The sequence below is a fragment of the Aquila chrysaetos genome, chromosome 9, assembly GCF_900496995.4.
Source record: "Aquila chrysaetos chrysaetos chromosome 9, bAquChr1.4, whole genome shotgun sequence".
In the NCBI taxonomy this organism is placed as follows: domain Eukaryota; kingdom Metazoa; phylum Chordata; class Aves; order Accipitriformes; family Accipitridae; genus Aquila; species Aquila chrysaetos.
Window position 1 is genome coordinate 37,808,805 of NC_044012.1, and position 16,801 is coordinate 37,825,605.

Here is a 16,801-nt window from a genome sequence, read left to right on the forward strand (position 1 = left end):
TGAATACGGTATTCCTCCCTGTCTGTAGTGAGTAGTACTTGTAGTTTTCCAAAATCGGGAGGTTCACAGAAAAATTCTTCTGCATTGTGCTTTTGTATTTCAGCTCTGGCAGAGGTGAAATCTTTCACAAACAATCTGCATTCTCTTCCTGCATGCGTGGTACTCCTTTTAATTGGAAATTAGCAGACGATTTGGGATCTCATCAGACTTCTTACCGCATTGGACGGTGTTCTGAGAGTTGCGCAAGTTTTCATTTGAAGTGCGTGCAATGTCATTGCAAAGATTCAGCCATTGTCATGGCAACTGCTGCGGTGCCCCCCTGTCAACCTAGCCTTGCAGGAAAAGGTCTCCCATAGCACCCTCACCTTAATGATCTGTGAATACCCAGAACTACCTGAGTATTCTTCAGAAGGAAAATCTTAAACTCTTCCTGCATCACTTGTACAATTTCGAAGAGTATGAAGAAACAGTGTGACTCAATGGAGAGATCCCTGGACTTGGGATACCTGAATTATGCTACTTTGGTGACCTTGATCAAATCAACTAATTTGTGCTTCAGTTTCCTTACTGTTAACTGGGGGCAGCAACAGAGGCCATATCTAACATCCTTAGAGATGTACTGATAGTCAGTAATGGTATAATAATTATACATGTGAAGTGCTGCACTCTCACTTAAATTCATGGGCAGTAAAGCTCTGATTGATGATATGCAAACTAATCCTAATATATAGATGGATTTAATCTATTTACAGACACCCTTTACAATAGGTACAGTTTCTAGGCTAATGTCTAAACACAAAATTTCATTTGGTGCATTATTGCACAAGATACTAATGCACCTCTTAGAAGGTGCAATGTCATCCTATTGAGAGAGCTGCAGGAAACTTCTCCTAACCAACCTTTACATTAATGCCATCAGTTCAGGTTTAGGCGTTGATTACATTGCAGAGCATGGAGACATCTTAAGGATGCAGAAAAGGAAAGGAACACAAAATATAGCAAGGGCTTCAGCACTTTCGTTCCTTTCTGAATTGGAATGTAGGTGCCACTAAAGGGAAAATATGGAAATCAAGGATTTATGCAAAGAAATGGATCTTGCATAACTTTCTTTAAAATAAGATAAAAATCTTTCATGTGGCTCTGTTAATGGCAGAAGTGTTGTGGCATATCTGATGGGAGACATAGCTGTCTCTCTGAGCCTACACAGCTCTTTATTATATTCAATTGCTAGAAATCACACACTCTTGAAGAGGTTTTGTTTGATAATTTTGAGATTAGAATAGATTTTAGTCTGACTACATATCTCATGCTAGATTAGGTCAGGAGATTAATCCCACAGAATTTTGAAAGAAGCCCTTTGACATGGAAAAAGGCATGAGAAACTATTCACTTGTGTGCTAAGAGTAAAAAATAAATTCAGTGATGCATTTTTGTTCAGTTCTTTACTAGTAGTTTCCTGCTAAGCATCTAGTTTACATGAGAGTTCCTGGATATTAAAGGTTCTAACAAGATTGCTAGGACTTCGAATTGTTTGGTAAGATAAGAAAAATAAAATTGCAGTTTTAAAGCCCTTAAAAGCTCTGGTCATATCTATGCCATAGAGTATAATTGGCTCTGATGAGATCAGCTCTCGGCTGAAGCAGAACCTCGTTACTAAGATTGAAAAATCACGCAAGTTTTAATGATCAAAAGCACTCAGTTTGAGTGACACAATGAAGTGCCATTTCAAAAATCAACAATTATAGATTAATCTCTTTCATGTATTATTAAAGCCATATTAAAGTGAGTTTTCAGCTGGAATCTTTGTGGGCAAATGAAACTGCAGTAATAAGATTTGTTCGTGCAATGCAGCAAACGAACATTGCAGTAGTTAACAAATACTGGGATGCAGTGTTGTTAAGTTTCCTGTAATCTTATAGGCAACATCCATGGTGCTTATCTGGAGGATCTAAAGATGAGGTTTCAAGAACCTGACATCACAATTTCCCTATAAAATATTCTTAGGTATGAACGCTGAGCTTAATTGATAGTGTGCTTATGGTCACTTGAAAAACTGCAAACTAGAAGCAGTGAACTAGTTCTGACCTATTTTCTATCATCTCTGGAAACTTCGCTTGGTCTCCAAATAACTTTAATTGCAGGAATCTGCCTATCCTGTAGCCGAACATCATAAAACCAGAACCTTCTGTAGTTTCTAGTTGGGGGGAGGGTGTGGGTTAGTGTCTGTGTGGGAAGCAGAGGTTTTCTCAGTCTTGTTCAAGAGAGCTTAGGAACGTTCATATCCTCAACAGTCCAAAGGGTCTTGTGAGTTATTACCTAGTTTAAATGTGTGTGTGTGTGGGGGGTGATTCTGGAATTTGTTTGTTCTGAAGAGAAATGGATGAATGAAGGCAATTCTTTTTTTCAAAGTGATGAACTAAAGTCTCCTTTTCTTCTGATTGCTCTTGGTTTTTTAATGGAAATCAGATTTTGCTGCAGCACAGCATTTGAGCAGCCCTGAAACCATTTCTAAGCCTTTAATAATTTTATGTGCTAGGCATTCTGGAAGGGGAAAGCTTCCAGTTCAGGGTTGTTATCTGTGGTAAACTGGATAATGTCAGATGGGAGAACTTGCAGTGCTTTCAGAAGCTGTCTCATCTGATATTAAAAAATAAATATATGTGCTCTGGCAGTGTCCAGTGTACTGCTGTCCTCATGAGGAAAGATTGTGGAAGGGAAGCTTCTTGTTTCCTTTTTGTTGAAAGGAGCATATTTTTTTTTCTGACAGTCAAAGAGGGAGAGAGAGGATACATTTTTGGGGGAAGTAATAAGAGCTTGTGTAGAGCTATATGAGAAGAGGACAGCACTGACAAGAAATTATGAATGCTGTCCTCAGGACCTTGCTAAATTTAGTACTTTCAAAAATTGCTGCTTCGGGGGCGGGGGGTGGGGGGCTAGGGGTAAGTCTTGCTGAAATCCCTTCCCCAATATAAAGTAGGTCACTGATAGTGGTGTTGGCTGGCTCCTCTGCAGCATGTTCTTTTCTGCACTACCACAGTGTAAATGCTGATTTCTCTTGTGTACACGTTAAATACATAGCATAGTACAATTCCTTTGCTTTGTTCACAGAGTCCTTATTTCGGAGCAGGAATAGTGACAGGAGGCTCATGCATTGGGGGAAAGATAGGATTAATCATATCTGTGCAGTGGATAGCAGTGTCTCAGATGGCAGACCGTGCAATAAGGTTTTCTGAAAAGAATTAGCATTGATATGTGTCAGCCCTCTGAAGATGTTATAAAAGTTGTAACATTTAATCCTCCTGATGTAAAGGTGTTAGATTGTCCACCTCTGTTCATCAGTGCTGGAACATGGGAGGGGAAAGTCCAGAAGAGCAAAACAGCTTTTTGTATGGAATCAGCGGGTCATCCCTAATTAAATCCAGACCTCTGTGCTATTTGGTTTAAGCAAATCTCGTGGCTTCTTGTTGATGCACATTTACATCTAATGGCATAAAAGTAGGTGCTCTAAGGTGCTTTGGGTGTTGAAGTTCAGCTATGATTTCAGTTTATCTCATTAGGGAGTTGAAAGTCTCCAGCCATAAGACGTGCAGGTACATTTCAGCCTGGTGGATGAGCTAACTCATTCTCTCCCTTAAATCAGTTATTAAAGTGGTTATTAATTTATCTTTTCCACTTTGATTATTTAAGCTTACTTCCATTTAATGGGAACACAAGTTTAGGAGAGAATTGAGCAGAAATACTGAACTAGTGCTAAAGCTGCTTATAGTTGAACGTGTCTTTTGTTGCAGCAGGGACCTCACAGAAAAGCTGAATTTATTTGAAAGCTCAGCTTTGTGTATACACTTAGCCTGGTCAGCAGCCTATGTAGGTAGGGAATGAGATTTTGGGTGAACTTGTCAGCAGGTGAATTTCTTCTTTCTCCATTATCTGAAATCCCCAGTTACTTTCCATGTAGCCTGATGATGATGATAGATTTTTCTGTTCCAGAAGGTGAGTGTTTAAATTCACTTATAAATCTTTGTGTTACTGCTTCAGGAAATTAGACTTCCTGGCACTGTCAGGGTAATGACTTTAACTTAGTAGATTACAAAAGTGCTGGCAATTTGTCTTCAGCTAAAGGCAACATGTAGTGGGGGGAGAGAGAAACTTCACTGAAGCCTTACTCTGACTTTAGGTTTGTAATTAAGATTAGCTGCTGTTCTCATTTCACTGCTGTTTTAATTTGCTTTCTTTAAATCTTTACAAGTTGACTCAAGCACTCACCTGCCCTTTCCAACTCCCTTCAATCATTAATTTTGATTGTTGTATTGTGAATAAGTGAGTAGAACTGATTGATTAACGGAATCCTCCACACCCCTCTTGTGCCTGCTAGTGGATATTGAGGGACTGGGAAGATCTCCTCTGTGAGAGCAAGTAACGTGTTCTTGTATTAACGTCTTTTAAGTATTTCATGCATGTTGTTGAGAATTCTATCAGAATTATTAAGTATCTCTTATTTCTGTTGCTTTACTAACCAGCGTGTTCATTTTGGTCCCATGTGTTTTTCATAATTTACAAAGCAGTGAAAGATACCTCATCTATCTTCCAATGCTTTGAGTCAGAGAAAATTTATTGCCTTGAATAGGAAAATTCCCATATGGAGCCTGCCCTTGCCAAACTTTCTCCAGCCCGGTACCTGCAAATTCTCATTCTTCTTCCCAACATCTGCAAGGAATTCAGAGCAGGCACCTGTGGATTTTTCCTTTCTAGCGTACATACTCTTTCCACAGCTGACTGCTAATTGTTCTGGAATACTCTGATTTTATTGTCATAATCTTCTGCAATTCTTATGTTGAGCCACTTCTTTGTTTAAAGCGAAGTTGATACATGCCAGTGGGTTGCTTCCTGGCCTGCTGAGCTGTGCTCTACAGGTGGAAACTCTTTTATTTGTGATCTTTATGGACCTGTTAAATTTGATTATGTAGAATATAAATTGTAAGTTTAGGGCTAAACTGGAGGGTTTGAAAAATCATATGGGGAATGCAGCTGGAATGTGAATTGGAGGTCCAGGAGTACTGTTATGTCTTTTGTCTTGTTTCTGCCCTAACATATCTTCCAGTGAAGAGAATGAGTCTGAAATAGCTTCTTGTTGTTCTTAGCATGACAACTCAAGCAATTTGAATTAATACGAAGTGTATTATAGAACAATGATTATTTTCATTACAAGTAGACTGGCCTAAGCCTATAAGAGTTGTAGCTGATATTGACACACTGTGACACCTTCTGTGTTTTAATGATGTGTGCATTTCTTGCATGAGTCACATATGGAGAGGGTTTAATGGTTACTCAGCATGGATTTTAAATGGAGTGCAAAATTCTGTCACCAATAGTTAACTTGAATGAAACTTCCTTAAAACAGAAAATCATTCCCATAGGAGTGTTGTTCTTTTTACAGAGGTTTGTTTGGTTTGTTGTTTGTTTTTTTTTTTTACAGTTTACAGACAACACAAGTTCTCTGTACACTCCAGATGAGGTGAGCAGTGATGGGTGGGGGTGACTCATCTGCAGAGAAGGTGTTTTTCTTTGACTTCTGTCTCAGTCCAAGTCCCAGTACCTACTCCAGAGTACCTAAAAGGAAACTTGCTGTAGGATTGTACCTGATCAGAAATGTTTTGCTTGAGAAGTTTTATGCAGGCCAACAAGGCAGGAAAAGGAATGAGTAGAAGGGTCTGCCTTGCTTTTCAGGGACAGCCGACTTTGAATGCTGTTGAATAAACACTGCTTCATTGTCATGATGTTCCCTGTCACTAGCTATTCTCAGTTCTTGCTGCCTGTTGCCAGGATCAGTCGTTTCTTTATGGTAGATTTGTGTCATACCCATGCAGAGCTGCTGGACTTCTTTGCTAAAGCAGTCCAAGTAGTTAGTGATTCACAGTCTTGTCTTGTGATAAGCTCACCTTGCTGCACAGATGTTGCATAAAATAAATCATTAGCACAATTCTTAAGGGTTGTTCCTTCCTTCTTGCTTTTGTGCAGGTAGTAAGCCTTGAACAGCTTGGCCTTTGAAGGATGTTGTCCGTGAAACGACCTCTGTTTCCTTCTACATAACTCAGTGGCATAAGGTTTAAAAAAGCCAAAACAAACCCTGCCTGTTTCTAATGGGTATTGAACTAGCTGAGCAGTTAAAGCAGCAGATTTTCCCCAGATAGCGTGTTTTACCTACAGGTACTCCTGGTGAGAGATTGTCATGCAATGCATTAAACAGCAGCAACTAGACAAAGTCTTTTGGGCTTTTATCTTGGTGCATGCTGGTGGAACAGGACTTTGGCAAACATGTAAAGGGCACAGTTACGCTTTTGTATTGCATTATATTGCTAGAATTTGGATTTAATAAAAGAAAGTCCTCTGTTGTGTAGGAGTCAGCAAACCTTTGTAGGGGGAGGTAAGTTACATCACTGAACATCACCAAGTGTCCAAGTTTCTCTAACGGTCTGCTTATGTTACTATTCATTTGTGGGCCAGATGTGGTTTTCTTGAAGTGCTATATCCTTTTAGCTCTCTCTTAACATACAGGTGAGTTAAGTGATGTTGGTAGTTGAGTAGTTACCTAGATATGGCATTGTTTGTCAACCACTAGATATATTTGTTACCCACCAACATATGCATGCATTTTCTTGAGGTGGAAGATGCGTGTCTGCCTTGTCTGTAGTTTTACTGTCATCGTTGGTGGGTGTGGTCACTTGCATTCATGTAGACATTTAATATTATATATTCATCGTAGTTATTTTTGCAGGATTATTCAAGTATCAATAAGGACTTGCTGTTCAACCTTGCGTTTCTCAAGTATGTATGACCTTTCCAAATTCTGCCACTAATTCTTTTCCCTTGTTAATACACTTCTATCTTTCAACATTCTTACTTTGGAGAGTGTGAGGAAACAAATATTTTTCTGGGAGAAATACTAATGATATGACTGAAACCCTACACAGCAACTGTGTACAGTAGTGCTGCTGAGACCCTCACAGCCCCGCTGTGTGGGGTTTAGTTATTCCACCAAATCATGTGAGAGGAATTTGAGACCATTACAGGACCAGCTCTTACTCTGGTGTCATCTGTCTGCTCAGGAGTGTGAAGAATAGTTTTGGCTTTGCGTTCTGGTAATTGCTACCATGTTCGTCAAATCGTTGCGCTCTCACTTCTGAGAATGCCTCGACATTGCAGCTCTGAGCTGTGCTTTCCAGTCCCTTGCTACATCCATAGGGACATCCAGGCAAAAATTTTATTTACAGATGAGAAAGGCTAGATTCCTGGTAGAGGTGAAATGGCATCTGTGGAACAGAAGAGCTCTTGTAGCTGTAGTAGGGGGAAGCACAATGTTTGTGTGACTAGACTATCCTATAAATTGCTCAGTTAAGAGAGATTTACTTCTGTGTCAGGAATATTTGAGCTGGGAACTTGAAAAGTTCTGCTACATGGAGGATATGTAACCACTGTAAACTGGAGAAGAAATTTTAACTGTGATAGTTAAATGCCACTAACACCTCCCCACCCCCAGTATGGACACTTCATAGTGTGAATGTCTTTTTCAGTTTTAGGTTATGTAGCTTTGAAGTTTAAGCTGAGGGAGCAGTGGGAAACAACTGCTGGGAAGGGGAGGTAGGAGGAGCAATTGTAGTGATACGAGAATTTCATTCAGCTCTATATTTATTTATACAGAGTTGAGACTATGAAGCTCTTCATGAAATCATAAGATGGTTGTTATTGTCCATCACTTCTTGGCTCTGCTACAATTTGATTGCCTGTAGAGCTCTTCTTTTTCCCTTTGTCTTTTACCTCTGTCTTAACAGCTAGAGGTCACATGCAAGATGAGTTAGGAAGGCAGCTTGCTTTCTGAATTGTTTCAAACTCTTCCATCTGAATGAGAAGAATCTGACTTACCTCTAAGGTACTCTGGTTATCCTGGAAATAGTGAATGAACATCCACAACTATTCCTCCTTTTTATCCTTCTCTTGCATTCTTGAATGTTCAGTCTTCCTCAGTGCATGGAGGAGAAAAGCTCACAGCTGGAGACAAGATTCTCCCTCTCCACCTTTGGGTCCTTTCACCTGTGGCTCTTACAGGACTATAAAATAACTCCAGTAGTCAGCTTCCAGCTCCTTCTTGCCTGAGGCTGACACCCAAGAATATAGATCTATACTAATAACTAGCAGTATCTTCAAAAGACAAGAATCCCAGGTGGTAAATTCCCTTTCCAACTTGATGTGAATTTGTGGCCAAGTTATAAATGCATAGAAAATGAGACTTATGCATGTGGTTATAACATCTTAAACTAGAACAGCCTATATATACTTGCATAATAAAGTAGCCTATGAAAAACTAAACAGCAGGAACTCCACTCAAGCATGTGGTAATTACAGCAGCTACTGAGGAGATGGAGTGATCTGGAGCTTCAGCAAAAGACAGAGCTGGAAGTAAGAAAGTCTCATTTTCACATTCCAGCGTTGCTACCGACTTGCTGAGCGGCCTTAGGCAACTTAATTGCATTCAGATGCCGGGGCTATAGTGAACTTGTTCATGAAGTGTCTGCTACTTCCACTGCCTTCACTAGAAAAATTACTGTTTTTTTCACTGCTGCTGTGATAACCAGTGCACATGGAGTGTACATGATACGTTTGTGAAAACAGCGAAATTCTGCCAAAGTATTGTGTATCACAACTGTTGCTAGCACTACAGTGATAGAAAAATTAAATAAAAACACAATTTGTGTTAAAGGTGGATGGTAGTTGCTTGCCCCAATGGGATATTGTGTGAATGGACTGAGGAGTTCATGTTGTAGAGAGTGTTTTGAAAATATGTAATACCGTGAATTACTTTGTATTCTTGCTATGCATATTACACTCACTGTGTATTTTTATGGAGAAGTTCAGCTGTATTATTTATGATGCTCTGTATAGATAGGTATAAACAGAAACCAATACATAAGTCGAGACCTTGGCAAGTTTTACAGCCTAGCTACAACATTTACTTTAGTTATAGCAATGTGTGCTCTCTGGCAATGCAGGACCTTAACCCTTTAACCACTGATGGGATTTTCATGTCCTTTATACTTGGCTAACATATCTCATGATAAAATAGTTAATGTTGGAAAGTGATAGTTGTCAGTCATATTTTTTTTCTTTTCACAGACTTCCCTGTGCTGTTTGCCCCACCTAAGAATGGTTAATAGTCTTCTTTCCCCACCCTTCAGTTTGTGTGTATGTTTTTGCATGTCTCATTTAGCATTTCTATTCTACAAGCAATTCTAATTGTTACTTTAAAATAGAGTGCCTGTTATTACGGAGCATAGCTCATTATACAGATGCTGCTCAAGGACTGTTTGGAAAATGATAATGTGCCAAGGAAGTCTGCCAGGAGTAAAGGCAGGAGTCGGTAGGGAGGTGCTTATCCCACATAACTGTAACTGCTTCAGTGTAAGGACTTGGTCAGGGCAGTGAAAAATTCACTCCATCCATCCATCCATTCAATCACTGTTGCATTATGTCACATTTCTGCCATGCCACTTACTCAGTTTCAGTTAAGAAACAACAATGAAAGTTCAGAGACTTTTCCCCGCCTTTTAGCATAAGCATAAAAAATGAAATGATACTTTGAAGAAGTGTGTGAATCAGAAAGTTGTCCCGATTGCCTAGCCAGTATTACCATGAAGTGCAAGGAAGAGGAACTTAGCTTCTGTCGGAATTTAGAGATGAAATTTCATGTCAAAATCAATTACAAAACCCTAGTTGCACAAAGTTACGGTTGTCTCTAGTGTCCATCAAAAGTACCGCAGCAAAGTTCTGCTGACAAAGCTACTTGACAAGTTAAGAGAACAGCTGAAAGTTTCAGAACAGCTGAGGCAGAAAAATGGTGTAATGTTGATTTAAATCCCTTGCCAGATTTCCAGAAATAGTGTGTGCATAAGTAAAAGAAGCAGTTATTGCTCCAGGTGAGTGTTATGAACGCTGTGCCTTTAGGAGTAATAGGAGTGTGGATAGCTTTCTCAGAGGCCTACGTGACTCAGATGCTTTCAAAACTCAGTGCTAGACAGACATCTCTCAAATCTAACTTAAAGCATCTGTCTGGAATACTCTGGCTGTCCCATCCGCTATTCTTTTGCCCACAAAAACGCAGGCTAGTGCCCTATAATTAAGAATTGGAACCGATTCCTCAGAGAGGTTTTGAAGGGTTCTCTATCATTGAAGGGTTTCAAGACCTGATTGGACAAAGGCATAAATAACTTGGTCTAAATTCAGCATTGAGCCTGCTTTGAGCAGGAAGCTGGCCCAGGTGACCTCCCACACTCTCTTTCAACCTAGTTGTTCTGTGTGACTCTTGTTAACTGATTACAAAGTCAGCCAATAAAAGTCTGTCTGAAAAAAAAGGGCACATTTTTTTAGAGACAAGGTTTTTCCAAAACAACTTAATCCATGACAGCTAGCTAGGTGACTCAGATGGGAAGAAGACTGAGAGATCCCATTTGCCCATGGAACCTGGGAAAGGAGCATATATGCAAAATATATCTTAATTGGTGGATCTCAGGTTGATTGATGTTATTGATTTTATTATTATTGTTCCCCCAAGGTATGGCTTTTTTAAAAGACAAATATATTTTTACTTCTGATACGTACTTTCTCTAGTGCCAGCATAGTAAACCATGGAGTCCTCAGAACACTATGTTCATCAATCTTCGAGGGTCGTCTTATAAATGCTAATGACGAGGGAGAGACAAAGGAATAAAAATGAAATAGTTGTGTGATTCTGAACTAATTGCAAATTGAGGTACTAGAGATCAGGCAAGGAGGCCTTCCTTATAATGCAGCCAAGACAGGGGAGGTACGTGCAGTAAGGTGTCTAGCATTTTTTCCACTTCGCTTGAACAGTATTTATTATAGTTAATGGAGAGCTTTAATCATGGAGTTAATCTGAAAATTAAAATAAACTGGAATGTCAAATAACCTGTGCATTCTAAATTGCAGAAGCCACTGATGCTCATTAGTCAGACTAAAGCTGCAGTTGTGTTTTGCAGAAAGGCAAATAAAGAGAATCAAAAAATTAATTCTGTTTTCTCAGCATTAATTTCTAGTGCATTTACCTACACAGCTGCTGCAGTCCTATTATCTGACTCGTTACTTTGTAAACCACTTTGAGATATCTTGAATGTGAAAGCTGCCATATAAAGCCATATTTATTTCTATAACCCTGAGCGCTCTGCACAGGCTTAAAAGCTCCCCCCTTCTCTAACGTGACAGGGGAATGATATGACTTAATGTGCCATATACCTCTAACTGTGGATTGAAGAAAAATGACCTTGAACTGAGAGGCAGGCATTTTACATTGTAAAGCAGACACTTAAATTTACCTGTCAGCTGGAGGGAGGCGGGGAATCTTACCTCTGAGTAGTTTAGAAGGCAATGTCAATCCAACTGTTCATTGCTCTGAACCCACTGAGAGCTTGATTGCTGACCCAGGCATTTTCAGGTGTGATCAGTGTGAATGTTGATCAGTATGTGGTAGAAAGGAGAGCATTTTTATTTCAGCCTCTCAGACCATTAGTTTCAGCCCTGAATTTTCTGTGTCTTGGTCAAAGGGAAAACTGGAAGTCTGTAATAGCATGAAACATTATTTGTCTGTTTAGGAACAGACCATGATTCAGGCTTATCTGGAAGGAGGGTATGGGAAGAACAATCCTTCCACCTCGTGTCCACTTCAGTCATGTTTTGCACACCTTGCAGTCTCCTTACTTTACTGAATATATTGTTGCTTTTGTAGGAGATGCTTAGAGCAACTTCGTATTCTCTTTTACCAGTAGCCTCTGTAAAGTGTAAGTACCTGACACACTGTGCCACTCTACTGGAACAGGCCAAGTCTGGATAGGCAAGGCAAAAATAGTGTGGGAGGGGAAAGAGGGACACGGACCACTGAAGTGAGTTGTGCAGTTACACAGCATTTCAGTGGCAGAGCTGGGAACAGAGATGAGGTTTCCTCATTCCTAAAGCAGTATCTTTCTTGCTGTCTTATGCGAACAAGTCAGGTAGCAAGCCCATGCCATTTGGAAACATCAGTTCTTCTTGTCCCTCTCGTACAAAGCCAGGAAGAATATTTAATCTAATGAGTTTTGTTTTGAGACTTCTAAAATTGCAACCAGCAAATCTGTAATCATGATTGAGCATATAATTGCATCTTGTCCTGCTGAGAGCTTAAAAATGATGAGCAAGAAAAGCATCTCCAAAGACTCATTCAGAATGTGAGGGGACAAGAATAAGACCTAGAGAAAGGATCTGCCTTAACTGGAGTGTCCCCAGTGACCTTTAAACACTTAGGAAATTGGAAGTGTGCATTCCTTGCAAACGCAGGTTTTCCACTCCCCTTTTGGGGATACTTTGTGCATTGAGTCATAAAATGTGCCAGTCATCACTGCAGAGCACAAAAGGCAACTTGCAGATGTGTAAGAGGAGAGATGAGAAATGTCAAGGGTGACTGAAGTGTTAGTTGCATTGCAGTGTGTTTGGGATTTCTCAGGGAATGAGAAAGTGTGGGTGTTAGGAGCATGAGACCTAATCCCATTTATTCAATTGCAGGAGCGCTGCTTCCAGGAGAGTACTTACCTTCAGGTTAGTGCTAGTGTCTAAAACTTACGATTTGGTAAAGGCATGCGTGATTTAGATTTGAGCAGTTCTGCAAGGTCTTGCTTAATAGTTAAATCCTAACACGCAGGTCCTTTCCAAGTCCTACATACCTGCTTGCTGAAAGCAATGTTGAGATTAAACCCATTGAAATTAAACTGTATTGGCAGTTTTCTGTGTGGCTGGATCCCAGCTTCCCTGAAACACTTAAAATTTGGTGCCAGTTCTCTCACTGCAGTCTGGAGGCCTATTTCTAGATCCAGCTACAGACTCAGGTGGCCCATGAGAAGCCATCAGGGCATTCATAACACTGCCTTGCATATGTGAATGATTAGAAATGGGTATATAGGTTGTAACATGATGAAAATTTCAATACTCTTGAGGAGGTATCTCACCTTATTTACACTTACACTGACCTTTTCAGAGTTTTCTATAGGCATGAATAACCTCCACAGTAAATGTCAGCTTCTGTGATTAGAATCTTTTACATGGGTAGTTTCAAGCTCAATTTTTAATTGCATAATATTACCATAAGAAAGCTGCATTGAAATTGAAAACTGTCCTAAACAAAGTGGCTATTGGGTTAGGAATCTTTTCACTATTTTAATGGCGATGAAGTGGTTTCAAAGAAGCTGTCAGAGTTGCTTTGAGGTAGTGTCTGCTGTGGCTTTGTTGTAAAATTTCTCATATGACTTTCTGGTGGTTTGTGAATGTGGGCCATTCCTGTAGGATGGTAAAGATGGGGCCAGGCTGCAGCTGGATGCTGCGTCATGTTCCCCTGCTACCTCTTGAAAAATGTCTCTGTGCTTCCTCTATTCATTTCAACTAAGTATCTCATTCATTGCTACACGCTGGGGCCCCAATCTTTTTCTCTTTTTTCTTTACTTGCATATAGATTTATTTGTGGTTGGAAAATCTGCGTGTGTTTGGCCAGCTAAGGCTTCAGAGAGCTACTTCTCTCCAGGTCATGTTGTCTTACCTCACATTATGGGTGAAGTTGGTTTTGTGTCAGTTCTGCCTGTGATTATCAGATACACAGTCAGTGTATCAAACAGCAGACATGTTTACATTTAATAGAAACTCTCCTGGTTTTCTAAAAAGCTGCAGAGAATGGTTGGCAGAAAGGAGGAGAGTACCCCTGTGCTCCACGCCTTCAATGTGGTATGTCCCAGTGCATCCCAATTCAAATGAGGGAGGAGCAGCAGCATCTTCTCTTGCCTCTCACCATCTGTAGTCCCTGTCTGGATACAGTGCTTTCAGGATGGGTGGAAAATCTCTGTTCTTGAAGGCATTAAGGCTTCTAGCTTATGCTGAAATCCATGAGAACTAAGTACCCAAATACTGTACCTTGAAAACCTGGGCTGCAAAGTCCATTTTTTGTTAGAGAAGTTGAAGAAAACCTTCTGTTCGTGCTGCTTCCGCTCTGGCCTGACATTTATTTGACATTGAAAACATCAAATTCTTTTTTTGGATGCTTGGGAGATACTTGAATTGCCTGACAGCAGCATAGTGACTGTAATTGAGACAGATTAGAGGCACTGGGCTGCCTTTGGGTGCGTGTGGCAGCTTTCATGAAATGGAGAGAGGAATTGAAACATACTTTTGACTTTGGAAGCTGTAGCAGGAATTAATTAGCAATTTCAGGACACAAACAGGATTGGAGGAAATGTTTGGGTTGGCGTATAATAAATTATTTAATAACATGAGGGAGCCTTTCCGTATGGCACTTGCTTATAAAATGCTTATAAAGGCAAGATTGCAGGACCCTGCTTGTAATGAACCAAACAGGCTTCCGTTATCAGTTCTGGTAATTAGGAATCACTGACCTTTCATTTCTCTATGCTGAGACTGGACCTGCTAGCTTCTTCTCAGCTTGGATTTTGATAACCTTTCCCCAGAAAAGGTTAGTTGTTTATATCCAAATATTTTTCCTACTGGGAAGTATTTTGAAGTGTTTGATGTTTCCATGAGGGTAGATCCACTGGAGAATAGACAGATTTATTCTTCGTTCTTGTTCGAGGAATTTAAGCTGTGGAGTTCTGCTGCCTTTCACTGCCTTAAGCAGACGGGCCTCTAACAAGCAACTGAATTGATATGAATAACCAAATACCTGTGTAATGGCTTATGACCATTTATGAGACTTTATATAAAAATCGTGATGAGAAGTGGGAAGTACAAGTAGACTTGGTGAAGCATGAGTAACCCAGAAAGAAGCTTTCAAATTGGCTTCCAAGCGTAGTTTAGCGTGCGTGAGCTCTGAAAAATCTGGGTTTTTCTTGAAGTTGTTTTTCCCTTGGCACTGAAGATAAGAATCAGACAGGCTCCGAAGGAGAACCTGACAGGTGCCAGCCCAAGTGGAAATACTGCCTGTCGATCCTTGTCTGTCGCAGCTCTAAGCGGTACCCATTGCTGATACATCAAAACGCTTGTCAGGAGCGTGTGGACTTTCAGACCAGAGCAGAAAGTCCCTCAGCAGCAGGACAGTGTTTTGAAACACAGTCAGTGGAAACCCCCATAGTCCCATACCTGACAAAGCAATCCTGTTTCTGTAAACTCCCAAGCGATAGAGGCTTTGGTTTTGCCTTGCTGGGTAAGAATCAGTGCCAGCACCCCCGTGCGTAAAGGCAGAGAATGGCTGATCCCAGAAGGTGCTGTGGGTCCCCCCACACCCCAACTCACCACAGGCTTGGTGGAGAGAAATAACATCCATGGAGGTCTGGAGGAGCATGGCCGCTGCATCCAGGCAAAGCAGTAGCCACTTGCTGCAAGTACCCACAAGCCAGGCTGCCGGAACCGCTGGCTGCTGCCTTTTCTCAGCTGCTAGCTCTGCAGTACCACCTCACGGGTGGGTAAGCGCAGAGCTCTCCAGTCTGGCAGCCGGTTCCCACCTGATGTGGGATCTTACAGCTTTGCACTGTATAGCACTGTGGCCTCTCTTCCACTCCACAGCCCCTTAAGAGCTTTGATTTACTGGCCTACTATGTCTGATGTAAGTCATATAGCAGGGGAGGGCACTTAGTGGGACCATACCCAGCCTCGTGATCCAGTGCATTTCATACAGTCTCTCTTGGAGACAGGAAAGAAGATACTTAAGAGGTCTGCAGAGGTAAGAAAGTTTTCTGTGCTTTTTCCACCTTTCTTGCATAACTCGGTATTTAATGTCTATGGGTGTGTGGATATTTCAACTAAATAAGTATTGCCATGTAGGTGTTTTTATTTCGCCATGCAGCTGCCTTCTGCGGAGTTTCTTCCTCTTTTCTGTGCTTCCCTACTTGCTGGGGTTTTCTGACAGTAAGTTTATAAAGCTGTTCAACATTTAAACAGTTCTGAATAATGTCAGAATCTTTTTAATAAAATAAATTTACTTAAGCGGCATCTGGAGCCAAGGACTAATGCATGATTCCTTTTGTAGTAAGTTTTTCTCTGCAGAAAGGTTTCTACTGAGGTGGGAAGAAGCTAAAAGCTCGTTAGCTTCCTGGAGTCAAAGCAGCTGATTGGCATCTGGAGCTGAAAAGCTGAGTTTTACAGGGGCTTGAGGCCAAAGAAGGGCAATTTGGAACACATGATCCTTAGTTAAACACACACAAAAGACAAAAGGAAAGAAAATTGCAGGTCTATGCAGCCACAAATCGAAGGAAGGAGTCCCTTAACAGTGCTGTTGATTTTCAGTGATGACTCTAGTTCCAAGACATTTGTGTGTTATGAGGCTGTTGGACTTATTGGTAAGATACTAACAGCAACACATTGTATTTTATTACTGGACATAGCTGTGGTGTGATTTTTTGGTTTTTTTTTTTTTTTTTTAATGGGCTTTCCTTCAGGGAATCACTCAGTATCTCTCTTTGTCTTTAATAAACACATTTTATGCAGTAAGCTCAAACCTTCTGACCGTAGGACTGGACAATTAGTCATCTGCACTAGTTAATGGCAGTGAAAAGAGTCTGTCTCGGACCTCAGGTCTGTTCAGCTGCATCACATGGCAGCTATGATCAGAAAAGCAGTAGCATGCTTTACTGAGCTGTATGTGGGTTTTGTAAGGAAAATGTTTTTGCTTGGTTTTGTTTTTTTCAGTTTAAGGAAGAGTCCTGAAAACACACATGTTATGGCATGTATACATGAATGTATAGTTGTAAAAACGTATTTCCTCAAGTTCCCCATC

At 40.6% G+C, this 16,801-nt stretch overlaps 1 protein-coding gene across 16 annotated transcripts in view; it reads left to right on the forward strand.

The window, feature by feature from the left end:
• The window catches only part of ARVCF (ARVCF delta catenin family member), a 293,557-nt gene that overhangs the window by 247,390 nt on the left and 29,366 nt on the right, over window positions 1-16,801 (forward strand). The window lies entirely within an intron of this gene.